At 37.2% G+C, this 6,000-nt stretch overlaps 1 long non-coding RNA gene across 1 annotated transcript; it reads left to right on the forward strand.

Annotated features, from left to right (window-relative positions):
* The first annotated feature begins 644 nt into the window (after nucleotides 1–644).
* On the forward strand, nucleotides 645–5,800 carry LOC144457857 (uncharacterized). The gene is made up of 4 exons (XR_013487428.1): nucleotides 645–1,455; nucleotides 1,550–1,728; nucleotides 2,510–2,581; nucleotides 3,907–5,800. It is a non-coding gene; the product is annotated as an uncharacterized LOC144457857 (long non-coding RNA).
* The last annotated feature ends 200 nt before the right edge of the window (nucleotides 5,801–6,000 follow it).

Consider the following 6,000-nt stretch of genomic DNA (forward strand, 5'->3'; position numbering starts at 1 on the left):
CATAGGGAGCCAGCCTTAGAGTCAGGAAGACCTGAGTTCAAATCCTGACTCAGACATACATAGTTATGTGACCCTAGGCAAATCTCAACTTCCAGGAACCACATGTGGCTTCCTAAGATTTCCAGATGCAGAGTGCAGCCTATATGGGTCAATAGAGGGAGTTCCCATGCTGGGAGTGTCCCACACAGATGAAATCAGCAGTCCATTAAGTCACCACCCATCTCCTACTCCCAGCAAAAAGAAAAAGAAAGAGGAACTTTTACTCCTCAGTTCTACAAGACAGAGACATAGTTCCCAGGCCATCCTTTTGACATATCTAAATGAGTCTCTGTAGAAAGCATATGCAAACCAAACTAAAGACGTAAGATATCACCTGGGTGTATCACCTTATGCTTATACCTTTCCTGGCACACAGTGTAACCCGTCTTAAAACATCCTGGTGTTCCTTTTGCATTTATTCTCTATGTGTATAGATGCTATCTCTGCATCTACAGTTTCTAGAATAGTGCCTGGAGTATGGTGAGTTCTTCCTAAATGCCTGTTGATTAATTGATTGGTTTTCTTACTTCAGGATCCCCATGAACCTGCTACTCTGAGCTGTTGTTACGAGGCTCCAATGTGAGGTTCTTTGAACACTTGTAAGTTGTAAAGTTCTATCTAAATGTCACAGGGTGTTATTGTTGTTTCCTATCGTTCCCCCTCCCCCCAGGCATTCTGTGGGGAGCTCATGTACATCCAGAGGCTCCAGGACTGGGGCTCAAGCCTGAGGTTCAGCCTCATGCAGAAGAACCCTCCTGGATGTGGAGATACAAGCCCTGGGCTGCTATCTGGGTTCTGCCCCCTTCCACTTTCATTATGTGGTGAAGGTAAGGAATAGTGCTGGACAGTTCTCATGTTCACTTAGTATCTCCTCCCCGTCAAGAGAGCTGTAAGAATGAGCCCAGTGGGAGATATACATGAAGAGTACGGTGTGGTACCTCCATGTCTTTTCAGAAAAGCTCTTATAGGGTCTTCAGGTTTAGAGTCGGAGGAGACCTTAGACAACATTCAATCTAATCTCCGAATTGTTATAGGGGAGAAAACCAAGGCATAGTATGCCCAGATTGAGGAAAGGACCTGCCCCGAGTCACACAGGATAAGAGGCAAAGGTGAGATATCTGCTCAGGTCTTCTGCCTCCAAACCTAGAACTCTGGCTGCCATATCTGCCCTTCTGGGGCCTGAGCCGAATTCCAAGAAGTGCTGCAAGCTGGGATTATCCTCAGGATACCCTCAGGAAGAAAAACCAATAACTTAATGTTGTGTTTGATCTTCTTTGCCTCGTTTGCTTGTCAAGTTCCCAAGCCAGTGGCTGTGGTTGCCAGGGGCCTGCCAAAGGAGGCACGAATCCAGTTCCATGCCCTTAGTACAAAGCATCTAGTTCTCCTGAGGTCAAGTGACTGGCATAGTGGCCTCAGGTAAATGTGAGTATACAAAAACAAGTTCAGATTTTTTGCTTGCAAGTTTCCACCTAATCTAGAACTTTCCTCTTCTTTTCCCTTGACTTTGCAGTTGCCAAGACACATTTGGGCAGCAGGTTCTTTGTCCCATCAGTTGGTCCCATCTGTGACCAAGCGACCTCCTTCATTTGTATTGCAACAGCCAAGAAAGAAAACTCAGGCTTGGGGAGCATTCAGTCATGTATTCATTCACAGTAACTTGAGTACCTACTATGTACCAGTATGTACCAGGTGCTGTGCTAGATCCTAAGTTACAAATGCAAAACAAAACAAAAGAAAAGAAAAACAACTCCTGTGGCTCAAAAAGGCTTTTTGAATAAACATGTAAACTTGTATCAGAAGAAACATGTAAACAGACAAGTGAATAGGAAATATATAAAAAATAAACGATGTGTGACTTCTAGTGTTAGGGGTGAAGATAGACGATGGAAGAGACAGAAGAAGCTTGATGGTCATAAAATGATATTTACAAGGTCAGTCAGTCAACTGGCATTTAAGTACCTACAATGTGCCAGGCATTGGCCTAGGCACTAAAGATAGAAAGACAAAAATAGTCCTTGCTCTCGAGAAGTTCCCGATTTAGCGTAACAGCTAGTTATAAACAATATACATTCAGGATAAACGGGGACCTAAGATGAAGGAAGCCAGGGAAGCCAGGAGGCAGAGATGAGGAGGGAGGGCATGCCAGGCAAGGGGCACAGCCAATGAGAATCCTTGGAGTCAGGAAATGGAGTGTCATGTGCAAGAAACAGCAAGGGGCCAGCATCTCACATTGTCGAGTACATGGAATGGAATAAGGTGGAAGAAAACTGGAAAGTTAGGAAGGGGCTGGGTTATGAAGGTTTTTGAATGCCAAACAGAGGGTTTTATATTTAATTCTAGAGGTGACAGGGAGCCACTGGAGTTTATTAAATAAAATTGTAGTGCTTCCCGTTGTTATTTATTTCCTGTTTATCCTGTAAATTGCTTGCTTTGTATATATTTATTTGTATGTTATTTCTCCCCCCTTTAGATGGTCAGCTCCTTGAGGACAAGGAATGTTCCCCCCCTTTTTTTGTATCCCCAGCACTCAGTATAGTGCCTGGTAAGTATTAGGTACTTAATGAATGCTGATTGAGATCCAAGACAATTCTGAAAGACTTTGATGAAAAATGCTGTCTATATCCAGAGAAAGAACTAATGAAGTCTGAAGGTAGATTGAAGTGTAGTTTTTTCTTTGTTTTTCTTATTTTTTTGTCTGAGTTTTCTTTTACAACATGACTAACATGGAAATACGTTTTGCATGACTGCAGATACACAACCTATATAAAAGTGTTTGACTTCTCAATAGAGGAGGGAGGTGGTGGGGAAGAGAGGGAAGAAGAAAATTTGGAACTCAAATTTTTTTTAAAAAAATGAATGTTAAAAATTGTTTACATGTGTAATTGGAAAAAGTAAAATACTTCTAAAATAAATACTGATTGAGTGATCTAGTCAAACTATGCTTTAGAGAGATCATTTTGATAACTGATCAGAGAATGGTTTGTGTTGAGAGAGAATTGTGGCAGGCACACCAATGAGTGGGCTATTGTACTAAGCCAGTGAGTCGAGGTAATGAGGGTCTGCACCAGGATAGTGGCAATGTCAGAGGAGGGAAGGTCAATGATTAGACCTGCACTTATTTTAAAGAAAATCAACATTACCAACAATAAACATAGAGTGTGTTTGGGGATGAGGTAGGATGTAGACGGAATGTTTAAGTGGTGAGCAGACTTTATGTGATTCCGCAGTGTAATATGACAGCCAAAAAGCAAATATCATTTTTAAAAAATTATTTATTTTATTTTGAACTTAAGAAATAAAACAAGCATTTCCATAACATAGTAGAATAGAGAGAAAAATATGATTGCACATAAAACTGCAAATCTATTATATATAACTTGCTATTCCTGCTAAATATATACTGAAGTTATCATACAACTTTCTTTTCCTTTTCCTTTCTTGCTTCCCTCTCCTCCCTTCCTAGATAAGGCTGCCATTAGACACAAATGTGCCTGTATATGCACACACATATTATATATTTATCTATATCTATATGTACATATATACATATATATGTGTGTGTGTGTGTGTGTATATATATGTATGTGTGTGTGTATATATATATATATATATATATATATATAAAATAAAATCATTCTATATATACTCCTATTTATCAGTTCTTTCCCTGGATGTGAATATTATTTTAGAATGTACTGAGAGAAACATAAGATTTAAGATGAAGGAAATGAAAGCTGTGCTGTGCTCTGCCCAGTTCAGACCACATCTTCAGCACTGGATTTAGTTTTAAGTGTCACCATTTTAAGAAGGCTATTTATCAATGGGTGAATAGAAGCTCTTGAGGCATTTAAAAAAATTTTTTTTCAGTGTATCATCAACACAATGCAAGGATCCAAGACAACTTTAAAAGACTCATGATGGAAAATGCTATCCACAAGCAGAAAAACAAGTATGGAGTCTGAATGCAGATGGAAGCTTAGTATTTGCTCTCTCTCTCTCTCTCTTTTTTTTTTGTTTCTTCTTTCTCATGGTTAATCCCATTGGTTCTAATTCTTCTTTACAACATTACTAATGTGAAAATAGGTTTAATATGAATGTATATGTTATGTATATCAATTTGCACACTGTCTTGGGGTGGGGGGAGGGGAGAGATGAGGAAATTTGGAACTCAAAATCTTATAGAAGTGAATGTTGAAAAATAAAAATAAATAAATATTTTTTTAAAAAGTTATAAAAGATATAGAAACTAAGACCCCAAAAGTGGTCAATTAAGTTGATAGAAAGGGTGGTGGTGAATCATGCTTCCCAACTCTTGGCAAAGTAGTGATAATCTAGCAGTATAATGTGATACATACATTTTCAGATATAACCCCCCCCCCCCCGTATAGATATGTTTGATTTGAATAGGCATTTTTATAATGGAGGGATTTTATTGGAGGAATTAGAGATATTTTTTGAAAGAAGAAAAAAAGAACAATTTGTCAATGAATTCTTAAAAGTAAATGGAACAGAAGGAAGTTTGGAAGGGTCCACCAGCAAGCAGGGCAGTGTTGGAAACTAGGAGACGGACCAAACCTGTGATTAGATCCTGAGCTGACGAGAATGAGGTGGGATCTTAGAGCTGCTCATTAGTGATTTGGAATTTTTTAACTTGGCTGTTGATAGCTTGCATATTTTTGCACAAATAAGTCTTTTTCCTTTTCCTTTGATCTTTTTGGAATACAGATCTGTTAGTGGTATGGTTGGGTCACAGGGTGTGCACAGTTTTATAGTTCTTTGGGTATTGTCTAAATTGTTTTCCAAAATGGTTGGAGTAGTTCATAACTCCACCAACAATGCGTTAGTGTCTCAGTTTTTCCGCATCCTCTCCAGCATTTGTTACTTTCATTTTTATGTCATGTTAGTGAAATAGATAAGTGTGAAGTGATATCTCTAATTAATAGTGATTTAGACCATTTTCTCATTTGACTATTGATAGTTTGGATTTCTTCTTCTGAAAACTGCCTGTTCACATCCTTTAGTCATTTATGAACTGGGGAATGGCTCTTAATTTTTATGAATTTGGCTCAATTTGCTACTATTTCCTCTTCTATTAATCTGGGCAGTTCATATTTTTGAAAACATTCATCCATTTCACTTAGATTGTCAGTTTTATGGACATGTAATTGGGCAAAATAAATCCTAATAATTGCTTTAATATCATCTTCATTGATGGCACATTCACCATTGTCATTTTTTATTCTAGTAATTTGGCTTTTTTCTTTCTTTTTTAAATAAAATTAACCAATGGTTTATCAATTTGATTGTTTTTTTTCATAAAACCAGCTCTTAGTTTTATTAGTTCAATTTTTTTTAACTTTCAATTTTATTAATAAGGATTTTCATTTTGGTGTTTAATTGTGGTTTTTTTATTAGATCTTTTGTTAGTTTTTTTTTTAGTTGCAAACTGAACTCATTGATCTGCTCTTTTCTTCTTTATCTATACACACATTTAGAGATGTAAATTTTCCTCTGAGTACTGCTTTGGCTATATCCCACACATTTTGGAATTTGTCTTATTGATGTCATTCTCTTCAATGAAATTGTTTCTATGATTTATTCTTTGGCCTAAAAATTTTTTTTGGAAATTTTATTATTTATTTTAAACTTAAATACAAAACAAGAAAAGAAAAAAAAGTCACCATGTACAGAGCATAACATGAGAGGATTTAATATAAAACATTTCAAGAAAACCTATATAATAAATACTATACATTGTTTTTAAAGCTGACCAGTTTTTCTTTGCTTCTTTGTTGACTTTATTTTGTTCTCTGCTGTGCACTTTTACTTTATTTTTCCCCTCCCTTCCCCTAAACACTCCTGCCCTCCCCCCTACACTCTCACCCCCACCCTAAAGAAGGCTACAATTAAGCATGGAGATATATATATATATATACACACATATATAGATTTCTATAAACA

This window comes from Phascolarctos cinereus, unplaced genomic scaffold (assembly GCF_003287225.1).
Source record: "Phascolarctos cinereus isolate Bilbo 61053 unplaced genomic scaffold, phaCin_HiC Scaffold_5;HRSCAF=322, whole genome shotgun sequence".
Classification (NCBI taxonomy): Eukaryota; Metazoa; Chordata; class Mammalia; order Diprotodontia; family Phascolarctidae; genus Phascolarctos; species Phascolarctos cinereus.